This window comes from Mauremys mutica, chromosome 6 (assembly GCF_020497125.1).
Source record: "Mauremys mutica isolate MM-2020 ecotype Southern chromosome 6, ASM2049712v1, whole genome shotgun sequence".
NCBI classification, from domain to species: domain Eukaryota; kingdom Metazoa; phylum Chordata; order Testudines; family Geoemydidae; genus Mauremys; species Mauremys mutica.
Window position 1 is genome coordinate 91020074 of NC_059077.1, and position 23086 is coordinate 91043159.

The 23086-nt window shown below is 43.4% G+C and overlaps 1 protein-coding gene and 1 long non-coding RNA gene across 4 annotated transcripts in view; one reads left to right on the forward strand and one right to left on the reverse strand.

Annotated features, from left to right (window-relative positions):
• TJP2 (tight junction protein 2) overlaps positions 1–23086 on the forward strand; it is a 90986-nt gene that overhangs the window by 10147 nt on the left and 57753 nt on the right. Inside the window, exon 2 of one of the 3 annotated variants that reach the window (XM_045021314.1) lies at positions 11135–11255. The exons of 1 other annotated variant lie outside the window; for it this stretch is intronic. The gene's annotated coding sequence lies outside the window, so the exon portion shown is untranslated. Of the gene's footprint in view, positions 1–11134; positions 11256–22719; positions 22743–23086 lie in introns of those variants that run through there. One more of the 3 variants, XM_045021312.1, reaches the window with a different exon arrangement.
• Positions 15326–23086, reverse strand: part of LOC123372826 — a 45551-nt gene continuing 37790 nt past the window's right edge. Inside the window, exon 3 of the long non-coding RNA XR_006580468.1 lies at positions 15326–15604. This is a non-coding gene — a long non-coding RNA (uncharacterized LOC123372826). The remainder of the gene's footprint in view (positions 15605–23086) is intronic.

Consider the following 23086-nt stretch of genomic DNA (forward strand, 5'->3'; position numbering starts at 1 on the left):
GAGCAAATAAGGAATGTAATAATTGTTTTAGATGCCTATGTCCTTTGCCATTTTTGCCTATAGCTGAAGAATATTTAGTAACATCTGAGTCTGTCTTCTTTATTTGAAATGAGTGTTGCTTACTCATAGGACCAGATACTTAACTATGAGTAAGAAGCAGTTGGAGTAGCTTGTAACCATACTGCCTAGATCCTGGCTGTACACCAGGCCTGTCCTTCGGCTTTCATTCTAACTTGTGCCAGCTGCGAATGTCTCCACCCTGCCTGGATCACAGCCCCTTAGAAGTGGTGCTCATGGCCATATGCCTATCTTGGCAGCTAGAAGGGATGGGACCAAATCTCCATAGCACTCCTTTACCACCAGAATTTCCCCTTGTAGGTGGGAAAAAAAATGTGATGGCCAAATATATCCAGCATAGGGCCATTTTGTGCCAGTGGAATGGCATAAAATATCCACAATACAGACTAAGATGAGCTGATAGTAAATCAGGAGGCTGAAGGCTAACTCTTCTGGACCGAGATGGAGTTTAGACTTCAAAATTTTTTTACACTTTGCTTAGGACTTTGGTTTTTGAAGATTGCTTCCTGGGAACTGTTTGTAATGAAACTTGTTATCCAGAGCATTCCTTAAGTAAAAGGACACTTTCCAATTAAAAGTCCATGAATGAAGTCCAAGTCCCAATGTCAAAACTCCCATGGACTTCAAATGGGGCCAGGATTTCACCCTATATACTACTTGAAAATCAGTTTCCTCACTTGAGTACATTTTAATATTACTGTAGACTATACAAACAGAGAGGAGTTCTACAGTTTTGTTTATTTTTCACCATTTATGCTGTTTACTACTTGTATTTCAGTCATTAGGTGGGGCAGTGAAAATAGACTAGTCAGTTTCTAGTCAATTTCACTTTCTGATTCTGTCTTAGCTCAGAATCAGCCCAAAGGCACTATTGCTGCCAAAGCTATTAGAAGTCCAGGATGCATGCAAACAGCATGGCATTAGCTGTTCTCACAGACTCTAGGAATAGTTCACTTTCCTGATCTTATTAATATTTTGTATACAGATGTTTAAAGTTGTAGTTAAGTGCTTTTTTGTCTATTGGGCATGTAATTCAATTGCCACAGAATCTGTTTGATTCTAGACAAATATACCTATCTAGAGCCTTAAATTTTTTGAAGATTTTGATTTTTAAAACCAAACATAGCAGCGGAGGGTCTTTATATAGAAAAAACATTGTTGCAGTGTCAATTTCATTTCCATGTTGCTATTTTAATGTTACAAGAAACTTGACTAAAATATTACACATTTTCACACTTCATATTCTCCACATGTGAATATATTCAGATGCAATTATAGTGTGGTTATGCATTTATATAGCTAGTTAAGAAAAAAATTATATTGCTTCCACCTGCCCATTATCTTTAGTAGCCTCTTACTAAACCCATGGATGTTGAATTTTGTCTTGTTTGTGTGAGACTGATCCAATGAATTGCTATCTAATAATGCACCTGAGACTGTGTGCTACCTTAAAACTTGTCTTCAGTATTCAGTTTCTTTGTGTATCTTGTGGTGCTATGAATAAGGCTACCTGATAAAGTCAACTTAGCATGACTAGTCTTCATGCACATTATGGAGGTGTGATTTCTAAGCGCACTAATGGGTCCATGTAGTTGCTGCTAGTGTGCACTAGAAGATCCCAAGTGCATGTTAACACAATGCACTACATAAATGCACGCTAAGGAACTTCTAATACACACCCGCAGGGTCTTCATGAACCAGTTGGTGTGATTTCTAAAGCACACTCTTGTAGTGCATATAACCCTGCTCTGTAGACATGCCAATAATGCTGGAAATTACTATAATAAGTAGTAAAGATCTTGCAGTGACTATTCAAGGATTTATTATTTAAGATTGAAGGTAGGAGTGGCCGTACAATAAATAATATGATGTATAAATGTAAGAGATGCTCTCCGTCCTGAAATATCCCAAAGTGGTGTGCAGACCATATAAATCCAATACCATTGAAATGGAAGCATCTTAAGGACAGAGGGTACTATTAGGCATGGCACACTGCATAACAGTGAGAGGAAGGAAGATTTTGGCCCAGGACTTCAGGGCAACACTTCCCCTCCTCCTATCCCCTTTTTAAAATAAAGATCTAATCACTCTCATGCATACACTTACACTCAAACGCGCTGTGTGTGTCCGTCCGTCCACACAGATTAGACAGAATGTTAGAGCCTTAAGTCTTTCTGGAGTCAAACATGATTCTTTGATTTCCCCTGGATAATTTTACCTCCAGGCTTTGGCACTACCCCGATCTAACATGAAACAACGCCATCATGCCCCCTCCGCTCTCTCTACCCTTATAACATACCTGAAGGTATTGGTATCTGCAGTAATTTACCTTGGTTGGAATAATTTCAATAAATGGAAAATGGTTTCCATAGTTGTGTGAGGTGGCATTTGTTCTGTGTAGGGTATAAAAGATGGCATTATAGTGGAGTCTCTAGCTTGCTTAATTCTGTACAAGTAACCACCACTTAAGGGAACACATCTCCTTTGCCTTCCAACTTTGTGCTGAATAGACCATACATAAGCTCATATATTGTGGGGTTTGTGTGTGTGTGAGAGAGAGAGACAGGGTAGGTGCTTCTATTCTGAAGTATCTGAAACGCTATCAACTTTTGTGAATACATCTTTACTAGGCCTTGAGTTGATCTGAGAGAGAAATCACCAATACTCTATTAGTACTTGGAAGATTATAAACCTCAGAGATTTAGCTCAGGATTAGTAAATTGGAGAGGGTACGTTATCAGGCAAGGCTTAGAACCATGATTGTCTCTGAATCGTTTTCATTAGTGCTTTATTCAAAGATCGTTTGAATTATGTAACAGTGACGTTTCAGGGGAATCTGGCAGGAGTTTATTTTAGTCTCTTCTCCCCTCCCCCCCCCGCACAAAAAAGTTATTTTTATTACTCCAGTTTATAATGCGCAGCACGTTTAGAAAGGCAGAAGCTTGGATTTCTGAGGAGAGATGACTTCAGATGTTGCATCTGAACACTGATTGTAACTTAGCTTGGTGGCAGAATGAGGTACAAGAAATATATAACCATTCTAGAAGCTGCAATTGGCATTACCCCCCTTAATAAGAGAGAACTGCTTCCTGAGGGCAGACATGCAAACCTTTGGCAACATCCAGGGTAAGTGATGAATAGTTGGTCAATGAGGAATTGCGAAAGACAAACATTTACCTTAAAGCTGCACACAGACCTAGAAAGTTGTGTTATCTGCAGTGAGGAGGAATCATTCATACAAAAATAATCTCTTTTAAAAATACATAGTGTTTTGAAGTAAAAGATGCAGAATGTTGTTTCCCTAGGGAAATGTGTATGCTTTCCTTGACTGGTATGGCCATTTTCAGGTAATTTGGAAGTGTCCTCAGTAGTAATACTTAATACTCTGTGCAAACTTCTGATTTAAGAACTGAATAGATAAGATGGAGCATACTCTCTACAATAGCAAATTAAATCGATATTTTGCAGCCTGATTATTCCTTAATTACTTTTCTCCTGAAATATTTAAAACACATTTCTTAAGATCTGTGTTGGAAATCTCACAGCTCCTGAAGATGAAAAAGAAAAGCATTAATTTCTTTACGGAACTTCATTCAGTATTGCTTTGTCTACTGAATATCAAAGGTCTCTTACATTTAAGGTAAATCAATTTCCAGGATTGAATTTATTTTTGTTAAATGAACAGTAAAGTAAAATCCTTTAAGTTGCTATGAAAAAAATATGATTAAAAATGGTTGCCTATGTAAAGTCTTGAGATCTTCGACTGAAAACCCTGGATACATCGATTTGGCACTGACCAATTAAATACTACATTTTAAAAGAGATGTGTATTACAAATAACACTTGTTAGAGGGTTAAGCTGAAAGCTTTTAAAAATCTAAGGTCTCCCTGTTCTTGGTATTTCTTTGCTTTTTGCATTTTACTCCATTTCAAGGATGTAAATGAACCAGATAGTTTCAGTTTAGTTTTGTAGTCTGTTTCTAGTCAGTTATTTTCATGTTCTCCTACACCAGGGTGCTGCAATTTTTTTTATTGGATACACTGTAGGGGAATGTTAACTTAATTTATACATTTAAAAAAGAAGAAGAAGAAAAGAAAAAAGAAAAGAAAAAGCTTCTGTTAAAGACCAACTTATGGAAACATTCCTGTGGGTCTTGAAGTTTGCTGATACAAAACCTAAACCTGAAATCAGAATTGACAAGACAGTCTTTTTGGCTGTGTCTACATTGATTTCAGCACCTCATCTATACTAGAGGTCCCCAGGTTGGAGCTGCAGTGGTGGTATTGCAACAATGGGAAATTCTTATGAAACAGTTAACTGTGGACAAGGCCTTAAAATGGACACTTAGATACAAGTTACTTATTGGAAGAGTTCCCAAATGCAAATTTCACTCTATTTAGGAACAGTTCCACCCCATTATTAGTATTGTACAAACTATAACTTTTCCTCTGTTTCATGGCTGCACCTATATGCTAATCTGTTTGAGTTTTGCAGCCACTCCTTACTTGCTGATAAACAGATTGTGTGGTTTCTCTGAATACCTTGTGGAGCTGTGTTGGAAAGCAATGGCAAATTCTTTCTGCATTTCTCTGTCCTCTGAATGTGTGTGTTGCCCAGTGGAACAAACTTGGTTTTACACAAATGTTCGTTAATAGAAAAGTAGGCTAATTTAAAAAAACACTTGTACAACTGATAATTTTTGCATCTTTGAAATTTGTCTCTATTATCAAACTTCAGCTAGTATCAAACTACAGATGACAATGTCTCATCAATCCACTTATTTGCTTTTCTTTCCAACAGCATTGATCATACATCTTGGCTCTTCTGCTGAGATATTGGGGATGATGCATGTATTATATTTTAAGGGGTTTAGAATTTAAAGTGCATGTTCAGATAACAAAAGTGAGTTTACAACACTGTCATTGGTCTTTTTAATAAAAAGCAAAGAAGATCTTAATGAGGTTATAATGTACTTTAGAGTAAAAGGTCAAAAATAACTTGTGCTAGAGGTAGGTGGGTTGTTCTGTTTCCAGTGGCATAAGTCTTCATGTGCTTAAGAACATCTGAATGGCCATATTAGGACAAACCAAAGGTCCATCTAGCCCAGTATCCTGTCTTCCAACAGTGGCCAATGCCAGGTGCCCAAGAGGGAATGAACAGAACAAGTAACTATCAAGTGATCCATCCCCTGTCGCCCATTCCCAGCTTCTGGCAAACAGAGTCTAGGGACACCATCCCTGCCCATGCTGGCTAACAGCCATTGATGGACCTATCCTCCATGAATTTATCTAGTTCTTTTTTTGATCCCTGTTATAGTCTTGGCCTTCACAACATCCTTTGGCAAGGAGTTCCACGGGTTGACTGTGAGTTGTGTGAAAAAATACTTCCTTTTTGTTTGTTTTAAACCTGCTGCCTATTAATTTAATTTGGTGACCCCTAGTTCTTGTGTTATGAGAAGGAGTAAATAACACTTCCTTATTTACTTTCTTCACACCAGTCATGATTTATCCCCCCTTCGTCATCTCTTTTCCAAGCTGAGAAGTCCCAGTCTTATTAATCTCTCCTCATACGGAAGCCATTCCATACCCCTAATCATTTTTGTTGCTCTTTTCTGAACCTTTCTCAATTCCAATATATCTTTTTTGAGATGGGGCGACCACATCTGCACACAGTATTCAAGATGTGGGCGTACCATGGATTTATATAGAGGCAGTATGTATTTTCTGTCTTATTATCTATCCCTTTCTTAATGATTCCCAACGTTCTGTTCGCTTTTTTGACTGCTGCTGCACATTGAGTGGATGTTTTAGGAGAACTATCCACAATGACTTCAAGGTCTCTTTCTTGAGTAGTAACAGCTAATTTAGACCCCATCATTTTGTATGTATAGTTGGGATTATGTTTTCCAATGTGCATTACTTTGTATTTATCAACATTGATAAATGTTTGCTCCAGTTACAGGTTAATACCTGTGTATAAACTCTTGAAATATTAACTGGTTGATCAGTAAACTTCTAATGATATGACTGAGGTACGTGGGTAACTAACTCAAACCACAATTTAAAATCAAACAAATTGTTTTCAGTTCCCCTTTTGTACATCATTTTCCAGGGGCTAAGGTTCAATGCAAGGTTATCTCTCCATGCACCAGCTCTAGCGAACATTTATCTAGTTGAGTTTTCTAATTTTTCCCACCCGATACTTCTCTTAATGACTTCTATAGTAAAAATCAACAGTGGGATGTACTCTCAAGTGCAGCACTACCACATGGTAGATGGAGAGTTACTGAGAATAAACAAAATGGAAGAATAAAGCTTAATTTTAAAGGAGAATAACCCATGCTATTTTGATCACGCAATTATTTTTATTTAAAGATCAAAGGCACCATAGAATTTATTTTCTTTACCATTTATCTTTGTCTTTGTAGACCAATGATGAGATTTACATGGCAGTTGAGTATTTATAACTGTAGATCTCTCTATAAGGAGCCAAAATTATGGCTGTGATGGTGTTTTAATTTTTAGCCCAATGTATAACTTTCCTGCTGCTTCCTGGAAAATCAATATTATGTGTGCAGCCTGTAACAATAAAATTGACACTAATGTTCATAATGTGTCTTTCACTGCTCAAAAGACATGCCGCAGTGTCCTTTTGTCCTGCAGCTGCAAAATCATGCCATGACTAAAACAATCTTATCCCACGCCCTGGGAATGTTCTTGAGCTGGAAGAGACAGCAGGGGAAAAACCACACACCATCAATCAGTTTTTACATCTTGAATTTGGGTTTTGAAAGTGCTTGTTTTAAGAAGTAGAAACAAGTCCAAATAGACTGTTGTTGTCGTAGACCAGGGGTTGGCAGACTACGGCACGCATGCCAATGGTGTCACGCCAGCTGATTTTTAATGGCACTCCGAGGTCCCGGCCGCTGGCCCCGCTCAGCCCGCTGCTGGCCCCGCTCAGCCCGCTGCTGGCCTGGATGGATGGAACCCTGGGCCGGCAGCCAGCTGACCGGGGCCAGCAGTTGGAACCCCAGCTGGCAGGAGCTGGTGGACGGAACTCCAGGCCAGCAGCGGGCTGAGCCCGCTGCCGCTCTGGGGTCCCAGCCGCCAGGGGCGGCTCTAGGATTTGCGCCGCCCCAGGCAGGGCGGCATGCCGCGGGAGGCGCTCTGGCGGTCGCCGGTCCCGCGGCTCCAGTGGACCTCCTGCAGATGTGCCTGCGGAGGGTCTGCTGGTCCCGCGGCTCCGGTGGACCTCCTGCAGGCATGCCTGCGGATGCTCCACTGGAGCCGCGAGGACCAGCGGACCCTCCGCAGGCACGCCTGCGGGAGGTCCACCGGAGCGGCCTGCCGCCCTCCCACGGGACACCGCCCCAAGCGCGCGCTGGGGTCTGGAGCCGGCCCCGCTCAGCCCGCCGGCCCCGCTCAGCCCGCCGGCCCCGCTCAGCCCGCCGGCCCCGCTCAGCCCGCCGCTGCTTTGGGGTTCCGGCTGCCGACCCCTAGAAGTGAAAGTAAGGTGGAGTGTGCACGCTCGGAGCTGGCTGATGCTAGGGTGCTCCACTGCGACTGGAGGCACGGCGCGTGGCGTGCTCCCAGCTGGAGTCCTGCTGGCTGCCAGAACTCTCCGGCAGGCTGGCGCTGGCGGCCCCGTGCACCAGACTAAACAGCAAGCAGTCAGGCAAGTGAAAGGGGCCGGCGGGAGGTGCGGTGGAGGTGTCCGCGTCCCAGCCTGTGCTGCTTCCCCTCTCTCGCCACTGTGGCTGGATACCAGGGCACTACAGGCAAGTGCCATCCCTGCGGCGTGCACAGCTGCGGCCCCTCGGGGGGAAGCGGAAGGGAGCGGCAGGCCAGGGGGTCTTCGGCGGCTGCTCCCCATTTGTCTGCTGATGCAATGCCCCCACACAGCTGGCCCACAGCTCCCTTGGCAGGAACAGGAACAGCGTGGGGCAGGGACCCATTCACCATCCAGGTAACCCGGCTGCAGCTGGGACTGTCTAAGGCCAGCCCCAAGCCCCTGCCCCTCCAGGACTTCCCCCCCCCCACACACACACCTCAACCCCCTGCCTTGAGCCCCTCATGCCACCCAACCCTGATTCCCGCACCCCCCATGCTCCCAGCCCTGACTCCTGCATCATCCACATCCCCACCCCCTGCCCTGAGCCCCCCGCACCTTAACCCCCTGCCCTGAGTGCTCCCCCCCACAGCCACACATCCCCAGCCCCTGAGCTCCTCCCCCCGAAGGGGTTGCAATATGACAGTACCTGTAAGAAATTTAAGTTACTTTCACCCCTGCTGGAACCCCAGACCAGCAGCGGACTGAGTGGAGCCAGCGGTGGGCTGAGCGGCTCATCCCGCTGCTGATCTGGGGTTCCGGCCGCCGGCCCCGCTCAGCCCACTGCCAGCCTGGGGTACCGGCAGCCAGCCCAGGGCTCTGCTCCTGGCCTCGACCCAGCGCTCTTCAGTCGCCCCCTGCTGGAGCCCACATTGGAAAACTCAGCAAGGAAAAGCGAGGGCAAGGATCACACTAAACTGATAAGATCTGCATTTTAATTCTGTTTAAATGAAGCTTCTTATATTTTAAAAAACCTTATTTACTTTAAATACAACAATAGTTTATTTATATAATATAGATTTATAGAGAGAGACCTTCTAAAAATGTTAAAATGTATTACCGGCACGTCAAACCTTAAATTACAGTGAACTTGGCACACCACGTCTGAAAGGTTGCCTACCCCTGTCATAGACTATTTAACTTTTTAAAAAATCTGCTATCTTGACATAGCTCTGCTCAAACAGAGTGGGGTGAAAAACTAAAAAGATAAATAAAATATGGTTTAGAAATTCTTTAGGTAATAAATAATTGAAGAATTTCTTCTGTTGATTATTTCACCGTCTGTTTCTTGCTGCTATCTTGTTAACCAGCAGTGGCTGTGGATAATCAAGCAGAAAGAGAGATAAAGGATGAGTCCATGTACAGGTGGGTCCACCTCCACCAAATGACTGTAGGACCATATCTTTCGGCTGAGATTGAGCATATCACTTGCATAAGATGTTTTGGAAAGGAAGGCTGGCCTTATTGTCAAGGGAAAGGACAGGACTTAGAGAACCTGGGTTGCGTTTTCAGTTCCGCTACAGGCTTTCTATGTGACCTTGGCAAGTCACATCATCAGTACATGCTGCCTCAGGATGGGGATGATGATGCTTCCTTTTTACCAGTCTGTCTATCTTGCTTGCTTAGATTGTAAGCTGTTTAGACCAGAGACGGTCTCTCGTGTTCATACAGCACTTAGCACAATGGGGCTGCGAACTCGATTAGACACTACCATAGCAAATAATAGTAATGCTGACGATCCCCTTTGGCAGGCAACGTTTCCGCTTTACTGCCAGGGACAGTTCAAGCAGCCAAGTTAACTTAGAAGAAATTGCTTTAATTCCCTTTTCTTATGGATGTCTCTATTCCAGGCTTCATGATCACCCTTCTGTGATGCTGACAGGCCAGGTGCCGGCTCATTCCAAGGTCCCTTTGTCTCCACTGAACACTGACAAATGCAGAGCTGGAACCAGTCTGGCTCACCTATATGTTAATATTGTTAAAATAGGCATTAGAATGATAAGGGTGTGCTTAGTGTTTAGATGTTATGGAATGCTTGTGAGTTGCTGCCTGCACTAATCTCACTTACAATATCGGTATTCATATTGTAAGGTAACATTTGAGTGTTTCTATTGTAAGCCTCTGTAACTGTGTAAATCGCCAGACTAGTGTGAAAGGCTGGTCTCCAACAGAAGGTTTTATGTCCTGCCCATCAAGGAAGGCTCCCCGATACTAGATGGACTAGTGTGGAATGTTGGAGGACTAAAGACTTTGTTGGTTACTCTTTCCCCCCAACCCCTCCATTAAGACGAATGATTCAAGAGATTTCCTCCCATCCAGGGTCGCTGGGGGGAGGAGGGGGCAAGTGGGGCAATTTGCCCCGGGCCCCACAGGGGCCCCATGAGCCCTGGCCTGGTGGCGATCCAGGTCTTCGGCGGCATTTCGGCGGCGGGGGCCCTTCAGTGCTGCCGAAGACGCGGAGCGACTGAAGGGCCTCCCGCCGCCAAAATGCCGCCGAAGACCCGGACCGCTGCCGGATGAGTACAAGCGCCGCAGCTCCCTCGCTTTGCCCCAGGCCCCCTGAATCCTCTGGGCAGCCCTGCTCCCATCCGCTGAGTCTGCAGCTCAGAGCAGAAGGGGGAAAGGGAATAAAAACTCCTAATAAGGAACCATATCTTCATGTGGTTTGGACCCTGGGGGCGTAAGCAAAAGCTCTCCAATGCTTAGACAGTGTTAGCCCTAAGGGACCTATAGCACTTGCTTATTATTGAAATTTCTATGACTTTTTGAATCTTAAGAAACTGTGGTTATCTATGTTTACCTGCTTTAACCATGTAAATAACTGTCATTTCCTTTTTCGTATATAATAAATCTTTAGATAGTTTATTACAGGATTGGCTACAAGTGTTGTCTTTGGTGTGAGATCTAAAGTGCAGTTGGCATGGGGTAAATTACTACACCTCTACCCCGATATAACGCGACCTGATATAACATGAATTCGGATATAACACAGTAAAGCAGCGCTCCAGGGGGGCAGGGCTGCACACTCCAGTGGATCAAAGAAAGTTCGCTATAACGTGGTTTCACCTATAACGCGGTAAGGTTTCTTGGCTCCCGAGGACAGTGTTATGTCGAGGTAGAGGTGTAGTAATTTGGGACTGAAGTAACCAGAATATTGCTGTGATACTTGGTGTAAGGGACCATCTATCACAAACGTAGGCTCACCTGAGTGGCAAGATGGGTCGGTGTACCCAAGGGGACTGTTTGTGTCTCCATGTTAAGGCTGTTATAATGCCTGAGGAGTTTACACTTGATAATTGGTTGGTGAAATCTAAGTATAGGGCTCACAACCATTTGGGCTTCTTAACAGTCTGCCCGGCTGTTGGTGCTCGTGCCTTGAGCCAGTGCAGGACAGCTTGACACATTCATTGTGATTATGCTTGACTTAAATGCAATCTTATTTTTCAGGAAACAGAATACTACCCTGCCATCCCCTTGCGAGTGGGACTGGGTGCACGGCTATACCTCAAGCCCAAAACACTTGACCAGGAATAGACAGAGTGTGTCGAAAAGCAGCATTCCTCACCAGGTACTAGTTAACAGATTCATAAGGTCAGTTAGGAAAAAGTCATCAGCCTGAAATCTGTAAAATGTTATAGCTAATGCTTTATGATAGCTGACAAATTATCATTATTTCCTTCAGCTGTGGTTTTAAATTGATTTATCAGGCTGTACTCTTCAGGTGGTCATGCAGTGATTGGATGTAATTCTGTTGGAATTCCCTTATAACTTAGGAGCAATATATACGTGCATATTGTAAAGTTTGGTAGTGCATAACACAGGCTCTTTGAAGTAGAGACCTTGTCTGCAAAACATCAAGTATGTTGGTGACAAGTAAATAACGATGCACTGGGTTGGATTAGTTCATCGGTTAGATGATATTTTGGGAGCAAAACATTAGATAAGTACTTGTTTAGTTTCATTTGTGTTAATGTCTTCCACCGACATAAATATTTGGTATGGGTGTGTGTGGAGAAAATCAATTACTTTAAACTAAGCACACAGGGCAAAATGATTGTGAATTACTCAGTTACTGAGTCATGGATAGCATAGAATACCCAGAGAGACCACAGTGTTGTGCTGCATATATTTTCTCACTGTACATCATTAAGGTAAATGTATCTTTTAGGCATCTTAGAAAATATTGCATTTGAAACCCTGTCTCAGGTGCTTTTGATGAGAACATCAAATATATGCTCAGCTTGGTTTCATGTGGAATAAACAGAAGGTAACTTTAAAGGAGCATAAGGATCATCATACCCTACTACATGAGCATGATACAAATTAATTTTGGCCTTGAGACTCCTAAGATGTTGCTCAGGTTCTGTGGTGATGGGTGTCTGTTACTTGTGATAAACAGGCTGGAAGAACTTGTTGGATAGTGTATCTGACACACTAGCAGCTTTGATTAATCTAGTTTAATAATCTAGAAGCAAGAATAGATGGTGCTAAATGAGAGTCTCTGCCTGAGCACTACAAATAGGAAAATGGGGTTTGAGATCCCTTTCTAGCAGGACTTTTCTTACAAAAAACATATTTGCTTTGCCTACACTGGGGAAACTGACATAAGGATTTCCACCAGTTCTAAGAATGGTTCAGCTGAACTGCTATTAGAACTGGTGGGACTTCTGTTTTGTCAGTGTGCCCAGTATGGACGTGGCTATTGAGAACCTGGAAACCTGTGCTGCCTTCAAATCTTGAGTTTTACCTGAACAAGTAAAGGACTTTGATCCCGTTGTGTTGAGCTATCTCTGCCTCCTCCTGCTCTCTGTTTTTTGCCGAAGAGGGTGGAGTTAGGAACAAAAACCTCTGATCTCTTGGGCATTTAGCCATATGAAATTAGAACCTAAGTTTTGTTAAAATGGCTTATGGCATCAAAGGAAGAAGCACGCTGACAGTGGAGAGGTAATGGGCAGGAATGTCATCCTTGCACTTTCCAGCAGATGTGTTGAGAGCATAATCCTGAAAACACCTGTGGGAAGGAAAGGCATTGTGCACTGCACATCAGGAACAAGACCCTGTTCTGTTTTAACCTGCACCCACCCATGCAGGCAAAAAAGCAGACTGCTTTCTGCTGTAAAGTTCTGTCTACATTATGGAGTTTAGCCTATCGAAAATCCCCTACTGCTGCCATCAGTTCAGCTGAACTGGTGGGAGTCCATTGTAGAAAAGGCTTCAGTGACCAGACCCATTTTTTCTGCTGGCACACTCGTGAAAATGCATCCAGCTACCAAAGCCTGATGTACGTTTGGGCTCCCAGCAGTTCAGATGAACTGGTGATTGTAAGGGAAGGGTGGTTTATGTTTAATTCCCTAGTGAGGATGTAGACAAAGTCAGCAGTCTGGGGATGAACAGGCTGAAACAACACCCCCACTACTGCAGAGAAGACAGTTTTATGCGGTGGGGGGGGAGGATATTAACTCCAAGAGGAGGGCAGGTAATATTTCCTCACCACCCCGTTTTGGGGGTTCTGCAGGGTTAGGTGCAACTATAATTTTCACACTGCGCTTTGGAGAGGATAGCAACAGGGATGTGCTGAATCAGCAGGGATGATGTGATGAGACACAGCAGATAAGGGGGGAGAGAGAGAGAGTTGTGAAGATGGATTTATGCTGTCAGGGAAGGACTTGGTTAAAGAGCTGCTAAAGCCTGTTGGAACTTATTTTTTTCCTTAACTGATGTTTTTTTACAAGCAACGCTTTTTTTTATTGTATGTCATATACTTTCTGTATTTCTCTCACTTGCCCTTGATAAATATGGTAATCTCCATGAAAGCAGGATCTTTCTTCCCCCATGGTGTCTGCTTGTTCTATTTGTGACTTAAGCATTCATTATTGTGGAAAAGATTTTTTTATATTAGTGGAACTTGACTTCATCAACTCCCCATTGCCATTTCTCTCACTTGAACTATTAAGAGACAAAGATCCTAATGTCACACAGATGTGATTAATAATCAAGAACTGTGGAAGAGAAATGAAGAGTACAGGAGATGCACAATGGAAACAAAATCGTTTTTAAACAATGTTTTCATGTCATATATTCTAAAATAGTCCAGGGGAGTTTTGCCTGTGAAATGAGTACTGAATAGGTCCTCTTTTTAATGAGGTTCTGCAGAGAGAAGCGCATATATTAATTGTGGATTTAAAATTGCTCCTCTTTTTCTTCAGAATTTTTAGTAGTACAGTGCATTTAATATTAATAATAATATAATAATAATACCGGGCTCTTAGCTTAATCACTAGATATCAAAGCATTCTACAAAAGAGGTAAGTATCATTAATCCCATTTTAAGATGGGGAAACTGAGGCACAGAATGGCCATTTAGAAGGCCAGTGGCAGAGTCAGGAATAGATTCCAAGTATCAGTACCAGTTCAGTGCTCTATCCAGTAGACCAGGGGTAGTCAATTATTATTTTTTTTTTTGTCAAGGTCCAGACTCCAGAGAAAATAACTAAAAAATAATAATAATGATAATAAGTAAATAAAAAGATTTCGGTGTCTGTTCAAAAGCATCTGGCGGTCGGGATTTGGCCCACGGTCTGCCTTTTGTATGGTAGACTGTACTGCCTCTCCCATTTGCTATAGTTCAGGATGCTGTTGCATGTTTTTCAACATTATACAATAGGTGAAAATCTATTCAGAGTAAACAATTGCTTGGCACTGTACTTCTCTGTGCATTTCATCTCTATTTTTGCAGAGATACAGTTCTTCATGAGCACACAAAACAAGATGTTTTTGCATTGTATTTTAGCATAAGAAAATTCTGGGTCCACTGCTAAAAATCTTATGCAAACAAAGTGGCCAAAGATTTCTAAACTAGCACTATAAATAAATTGATAGGTTTGGTATCTTGCTCTTTAAAGTTTATTGTTGTTCTTAATGTAGTGATCTCTCTGCAGTGGGTTTTTAATCTAGTATGTCACAGTGGCTGAAATAATTTTTCACTTTGTGAACTGTAATCAAGTGCCAGTCATAACAATTCATATTAAAGTTTAGCACACTTTCTCACTCTAAGCTTACATTAATCTAAACTACTTTAAAATTTTCAGTTCCATTTGTGCTGCATCTCTACACTGAAAGAGAATAACCTGCTTTTCCCAGCAGAGTTGAAAATGTATAGCTATTTGGTGGTGGTTCTTTTGTAGTCATAGAAGCCAGACTAGGGGTAGCCACAAGTGGCTGCTATCTCAGCGTTAAAGCTGAGTGCAGCTTCAGTATGCTATGTCTTGTAGTTTGTATATTGCACCTGTTTGGCGTTCCTGCACTAGCTAATCCCCTAAGCAGTGCTGAGGGCTCATTCTACTGTATGTCCTCCACCCCCCCAAGATATTAATAAATCCATCACTTTCAATCATTAAGGCTAGACAAATTGTTTTATGTGTAATTTGGAATGCTGTTTGCCATCAACCTGTAAAAGCTATGATGCGGGGGAGGGGAGCTTAACAGCATGGTGGTATTAAAAAAGAATTGATAGCACCTTTCATCAAAGGATCTTAAATAATTTTACTGTGGTATGTGTTAACACCATTTTATGGATAGGGGAAACTGAGAGACACAATTGACGTGCCCAAGATTGTATAGGATCTGTGGAAAAGCTGGGAATAGAACCCAGATTTTCTGGGCTAAGATTTTTAACAAAGGAATGTGTGCTCTGGTTAATTTGCATTTAAGCAGTAAACAGAGTCATCAAGCAGGAAGGGAATACAAAGGAAGTTGAAGCAGGTGAAAAAACAAGCAGGGAATATCCTTCCACATAGACTCTTTGGCTCCTGGTTCTCAGCTGGAAATGTTTTTTAGGAGAGGGACTGAAACTATAAAGAGGAGGGACAAACACCCCTAGGCATCCTTCTCACTCTCGGCCCATCACATTCACTGCACCTAAAGAGACAAACAGGGAGAAGTAATTGGACTCCCTTAAAATCTCTTTGTAGTTAATAAACGTGTTTTGTTGTTTTATCTAATCCAGTGTGTTCAAACTGAAGTGTCTGGGTAACCTCATTTGGGGTAACAAGTTGTGTGCATATTATTCCCTTAAAGGAATAATGGACTCCATGTATTTGTACTGTCCAGGAAAGGATTGGGCAGTATAGGACAGGTATGTTTCTGGGGAAAATCCGAGACTAGGAGTGTTTTGGGGTCACCCTGTGGTGATTTTTTTAAGGCTGGTAAGAGCTAAAGTGTAGCTGTCTGGGTGCAGCGCACACACAGAAACATAGCTGGGAGCGACTTACATGCTGAAGGCTGTTTGTGAGCAGCAAGGCATTTAAAGGGCACCTCAGGTTAGAGAGTTGGGGTCACACAGCTACTCATTAGTCTAGATTGTACCCTGGTATGTCACACTGGCATCTCTCACTGAAGTGTGTTCCTAATCCCCTGATTTTACCATTATATATCACTGCCTAGTAGTCATGACATTGACAATAAATATGCATGTAAAAATACATAAATATGTTTGTCAGAAAATCCAGGGGAAAGGGGCAGTTCAGAAATGATAAAATGCAGCATAATTCATAACACAACAAATAACCACTCAGTTTTGATTAGTATAACCAGTCGCCGGTCAATGGGGGATATTTGTGTGTGCGTGCTGATGACTATAAGATACAAATTAAAACTAATGTTAAAATCATAGATTATTAGGGACCTCAGGAAGTCATCTAGTCCAAACCCCTGCTCAAAGCAGGACCAATCCCCAACTAAACCCCCAAATGGCCCCCCATAAAGATTGAACTCACAAGCCTGGCATTAGCAGGCTGATACTCAAACCACTGAGCTATCCCTCCCCACTACTGTCTGGAGTGTTTTTGCTGAAGCTGATGGTTGCACAATTCCTTCATTCACAGTAATATTTAATAATTTGCAGAAGAAATAATGGGTTTCTCATGATCATGTGCTCCAGCAAGTCATCTTTCTAAATTGCTGCTGCATAGAATGTAGATTGTTTGCCCATGATCAAATTCAATGTCTGCTTTGTGTATTTAAACTAGCGAGCACAATGGGAGGTGTGGTTATGGAAAGAGTTGTTTGCACACTTGTCATATAGTTTGGTGATGTTTAATTCTCCCAGGAATGGGATTGATGTTAAAATATCACTCCTTGCAATGCCCCTGTGCACATGGAGTTGCAGAGGTGGCCTCTTTGTCTTGTTTGGCATGTAAAATAATGACTGGATTGTGTAAGTTGTGGTTCACAGATATCACTTCTGTCCCCTCTAGAACAGACGAGAATGCTTTACTATTGTTTTGAAATGGTAGTTCTGCTCTTGCATAACCGTTCCCACTGCAGTATTCCATGTAAGGTGTGACAGGCAAGTGTTCCCACTTAATGATTTTCGGAGAGTTAGGTAACATTCCAGCTGGGCATGCTGCTCTGCCTCGGAATATTCTCTCACAGGTCCCCAGGGCACTGAGACCTGTGAGAGGGAGAATTAACCGTGGTGTTAGAAAGTGAGCAGGAGAAGCCCTACTTGTGCAGCTGACAGTGCCTTATGTTTTGGCTTAGGGGTGGGTAGGTGTGATAGTTATGATACAGAATGGATCCCATTGTGGCCAGAGAGTCACTTATGGTCCTCCGGGCACTAAATTGGGGCCTTCAAGGGCAACTGTGAGTAATATACACATTTTCTTCCTGTGCATTAAAAATGTGCTCCCTGAGACGTGCCCTCAGATCCTGTGGTTTTGCTTCAGCTTTGATTTATCACTAGGGGGAGAAGATGTGGAGCAAGCAAAGCTCCCATGCTTTCCCTGCTGCCTCCAGAGTAACTTTGGTGTGAGCCAGGAGTGATCTGAGGGTTGCTGTCCCTTCCCTGACATTCTGGGTCAGCACATCCCTGGCACTGCAGAAGAGGGAAGAGAATGGTAGCTGTGGCTACTCCATTGTCTGCTTACCAGCCAGGCTAAGGGAGCTCTAGGGAGAGCAAGATAGGAGCTTGACTAGCTGTGCCTGAGCTTAGGAGAGGGCCTAGCAAGGGATGGCTCCCCTCCCCTGGGTGGAGGGTAGCGGATGGTAGTCCAAGAGTGGGGGAAAAAAGGAAGAGAAGCTGAGAGCAGCATGGGGTCTTCTCTAACTTGGGACCACCTGCTGGCTCGGATAGCTGGAGCATGCTGCATCCCTGCCCTTAACAAGCCCCATGCTCTATGCCTGTTGGGGATTCTTTACCCTCCCCTTAGCACCCTCACCCCCACCACATAAATTCCTGGCAGGGGACTTGCAGATGATTTCTCTCCTTTTTACAGTACAGAAAATGAGAGATTGGGATGATGGGCTTCCTGAAATAAGTTTGGCCCTCAGGATGAAAAGATTGGATATTGCTTCTAGAAAACATTTGGCTGCAATTCTGCTTTGTTCTGCAATGGAACGAGCTGAAGACAAGTGTGTGTTCTGAATGTAAGTCCTCATTGTTCTCTGTGAAGGGTAGTTTAGAAAGAAGGGTCTGGAGACTGAACTAGAGAAGAATTGGGTTACAAGGCTTGGTGTACAGTAGCAGTTCTCAGCTGGGGTCCACGGCTTATAGGGGGTCTGTGAGACTTTTCAGGGGGTCTACCAAGCAGGGCCACACTGAGCCCCAGTACCCGGCAGCTGAAGCTTGGAGTCCTGAGCCTCACCCTATGGGGCTAAAGCCCTGAGCCTCTGCACACCCCGCCCCCCCAGCCCCGGACAGAAGGCCTGAGTCCCAGCTCCCCATGGGACAGAACCCCAGAGCTCCAGCAGAAGCTGCCCCATGGGGCTAAAGCCCCAAGCCACCCTCCACCCCACGGGGCAGAAGTCCCAAGTCCTTGAGACCCCCCCTCAGCCCTGTGGGACAGAAGCTCCCACCTGCAGCTGAAACTCAGAGCCCTTCCACCACCACCACCCGCAGCTGAAGCCTGGAGCCGCCCCTGCCCCTTGCAGGGCCGTGGCATTTTTACAGTATGTTGCGGGGGGAGGAGGGACATTCAGAAAGAAAAAGGTTGAGAACCCCTGGTGTACAGGAAATCCTCCATTGTTTTCTCTATAAGCATGTGCATATATCAAACAAAGTAATATGCTGTTTGCACTTTTCTAAAGTGTTGTTACATCTGTACGCTCCCTGTATTACTCAGCTGTTGTCTTCTCTTATCTTTGCAACTTATATGAACAGGCAGGCCTCTCTGTCTGGGGTAGGCCTGGGGGGGAAGCAATTTTTTTTGAAGCTATAGTTCTTTGCAACCAACTCTTGCCCCATCCTCCTGGAGTTGTATTGCTCTGGTGGTTGAATGATAGAGCTGGAGAGAGAAAATTACAGTCCCTTTTTCTGAATCAAGCAGTGTGATTTCTATCAAACTCCCCCTTTTCAAAGCTTCTGTACATTCCTTTCTAGTTTCAGCAAGTTTCTGAATATACTATTGAGAAAATATGCTCTTTCACTGCATACCATACCAGCTTTAGCTTTGTGTTCTGTATAAACACTGATGGATCTACATCCTTCTCATAGATTTGAAGGCCATAAGGGACCATTGTGATCATCTAGGCCAATGGTTCTCTATCTTTTTGGGCTCAGGATCCTACTCAGACGGCTTTCATCATGATGGCTGGGCCAAACCTGAGTGGTACTGGGACCCCAGAAGTTGCAGTCCCTGGAGCAGAGAGGCGAGCCCAGACAACCACATGGGACAGGAGCTGCCATGCAATGCTATAACTAGGCACAGTATGGTACTGCCACCCTTACATCTGCGCTGCTGCTGGTGGCAGCGCTGCCTTCAGAGCCGGGTGGCCAGAGAGTGGCTGGCCAGCTCACCCTGCCCTGGTTACGGCCCTGCTGCCACATGACCCTTTGAAATATTCTGGCAACCCAATTTTGGGTCCCAACACATGGGTTGAGAAACCTGTGACTTCCTGTGTAACATAGGCCATAGAGCTTCCCCATAATTATTTCTAACGCTAACCTTTTAGAAAAAATACAATCTTGAGTTAAAAATTGTTGGTGATGGAGAATCTACCACAATCCTTGGTAAATAGGTTCAGTGGCTAATTTACCTTCACTGTTAAAAGTTTGCCTTGTTTCCAGTCTAAATTTGTCTAGTTTCAACTTCCAGCCATTTTATCATGTTATATCTTTATCTGCTCCATTGAAGAGCCCATTATTAAATATTTGTTCCCCACATAGATATTTATAAACTGTAATCAAGTCATCCCTTAACCTTCTTTTTGTTAAGCTAAATAGATGGAGCTCTTTGAGTTTATCGCTATAAGGTAGGTTTTCTAATCCTTTTAATCATTCTTCTCGCTCTTCTCTGAACCCTCTCCAATATATCAACATCCTTCTAGAACTGTGGGCACCAGAACTGGACACATTATTCCAGCAATGGCTGCACCAGTGGCAAATACGGAGGCAGTGCCGGTGCTAGCCAACTGGGGACCCAAAGCAGGAATATTTTGCCCCAACCCCACATAGTAATAATTAATAGGTGGCCCCCTTGAATTGCTCAGTGCTCTAATCAGTTGTTTCGTCTGCTTATGCCTAGCGCCAGCTCTATAATAGAGGTAAAATAATCTTTCTACTCCTACTCCAGATTCCCTTGTTTGTGCATCTAAGGATTGCATTAGCTCTTTTGGCCATAGCATCACACTAAGAGCTTGTATTCAGATGATTATCCATCACAGCCTCCAAGCCTTTTTCAGAGTCAGTGCTTTCTAAGATAGAGTCCCGCCCATCCTGTAAGTATGGCCTACATTCTTTGTTCCTAGATGTATACATTTACAGTTAGCTGTATTAAAACCCATGTTTGCTTGTGTCCAGTTTACCAAGTGATCTAGATTGCTCTATATCTGTGACTTGTCCTATTCATTATTTACCACTCTCCCAGTTTTTGTGTCATCTGCAAACTTTATCAGTGACAATTTTATGTTCCCTTTCAGAACATTGATGAAAAATGTTAAATAGTATAAGGGACCAAGAACAGATCCTTGTGGGACCGCACTGGAAATACACCTGCTCAATAATGATTCCTCATTTACCATTACAATTTGAAACTTATCAGCTACCTAGTTTTTAATCCATTTCATGTGTGCCATGTTAATTTTATGTTGTCTGAGTTTTTTAGTCACAAGATCATGTGATACCAAGTCAAATGGCTTAAAGACTTCTAAGTATATTATGTCAACACTATTACCTTTATCGACCAAAATTGTAATCTCAAAAAAAAACACCAAGTTACTTTGACAGGATTTATTTTCCATAAACCCAGGTTGATTTGCATTAATTACATTACCCTCTTTTAATTCTTAATTAATTGAGTCCTGTGTCAGCCTCTCCATAATCTTGCCCAGGATTAATGTCAGGTTGACAGGCCTATCATTACCTAGGTCATCCCATTTGCCCTTTAAAAAAAAAAAAAAAAGTACTTCAAGACTTACTGAAAATCCACATTGAGATCCTCAGCCAGCTCTTTTAAAATCTTGGATGCAAGTTATCTGCTGATTTTAAAATGTCTAACTTTAGTAGCTTTTGTTTAACATCCTATAGAGATAGTAGTGGAATTAAGAGTGGTATCATCAGCATGTGATGAGACTATATTATCTGTTCCCCCACAGAGGAGTGCAGAACAGAGAAGTGTTCAATAAATATTTGGGTTTTTTTCCTGCATTATTATTGAGAATTCTACCATTCCCATCTACTAATGGACCAATATAGTCTTGGGGATTCTTTAAACTCCTTATTTGTCCTGTGACATAGTGCAGGGGGTGAACTGGTGAGCCTGCACTCTAATCACTCAGATGTTAATTAGTTCCCCTTGAGAAAGCCGATGGGGGTAATCAGCTGGCCAGCTGAATGGGAGAAGGAGCCAATTACCCCATCAGACCAAGGCTGATAAAGAGACAGGAAGGATGTGCCAAAGAGGGGACCAGGGCTAGTTGAGCTCAGCAACATGGAGGCCTCGGGGTGGGGAAGAGACCGCTGTTCCCCTCAGGTCCTGGGGAGAGGGCAAAAAGCACAGTTAGTGCTGTAAATAGATTGTTCACAGGGGCTGTTTAGATCTTGAATACATAATATCCTTTTCTAGTAAAAGATTAATTATTTTTATTAAGAGGGGGAAAAAGCTATCACAGATGCTAGCCACTGGGAATATGAATGGGTTGCTCAAAAATGAAGTTTTACCAGATAGGGAGGTATAATGATCCAAATCAGGAAAACAGAACTTGCCAGACCAGGAATACCCTGATGTGGAAGGGGAGAGGAATAAATTTAATTACAGTCAGTGGATGCTATTATGGCTACTCAAAGTGAGCTTTCAGCAATGGGAAGGAAGTCCGGGAAACAATGAGTTTTTCAGGGAGGCAGAGATGGGGAAATGTTTGTATAGACTAGAGATGTGCCAAAACTTTGAGTGACTTAGTCATTTAAAAAGAAACACCCATAAATAACCAATCAAATTTAGATTAGGCTTTTAAAATGGTGAGTGTAAATGTTCTGCTAAAAACAGGTCCACAATCTTCCCTTTTGACCTTTGGCAAGTCCTTTTACCTCTCTTTACCTGTTTCCACCTCTGTGAAGTAGGCATGAGAATACTTCCCTACTCAGTGGGAATGAAAATACTTTCTTACCTCCCAGCATCGTTGTAAGGCTTAATTGGTTAATGTTTGTGAAATGCTCTCAGGTCATCTTTTGGGGTGGCTCTAATAGTACTAAGTCCTATTATTGGCATGGGATTTCATGAGTAGCGTCTCTGTCTCTGACTCAGCTATTCTTCTTGCTTCAGTGTGACAGGGGCCAGGGCTTGACGGACAGTGTGTCTCTGTGCGCAGCAGTCTAATTACTTTGCAAACTTCCTTAGAAATGGGGTCACCTGATCTGAAAGGGGGCAGCATTTCTGGAGCTGGTGCATTGAATGGCTAATTCGATTCCCCCCTCCCATCGTGTGAGGCGTAAAGCGAACAATTAATGCCCCGCAGGCGGCTCGCTCTCAACTTCCAAGGGGGAAGAAGAAATGTTACAATGGGAGCTGCACAGGGTTCCACCAGGAGCAAACCAATTGGACCTGCAGGGGGGAGGGAACAGGTCTGTAACAAATATCCTCTCCCATCCCTACTTCCCTTCCTGCCTGATGTCCATTCAGCTCAGGGAGGCTCCTTTTGTCCACTTCCCCGGAGGGTAAAGCTGCTGTAAAACAGGAGCTGTATGTGGTTAAGCGACACCCCTGCACGGAAAATGGTAGTGAGTTGCCCCAGAGTGGTCGCACTTGGCTGTGGAAGGGTTAGTTACAGTTGCATCGTGGCTCTGGGATTAACAGCACCGGGGGGCGGGGAGGGGATCTCGGGGAAATTATGGCCCAAAGAGCCTGAGTTTGTTTAGAGTAGCAAAGTGCAGCTAAGAGACGAGCCACTCCAAAAGGGAGGCGGGGT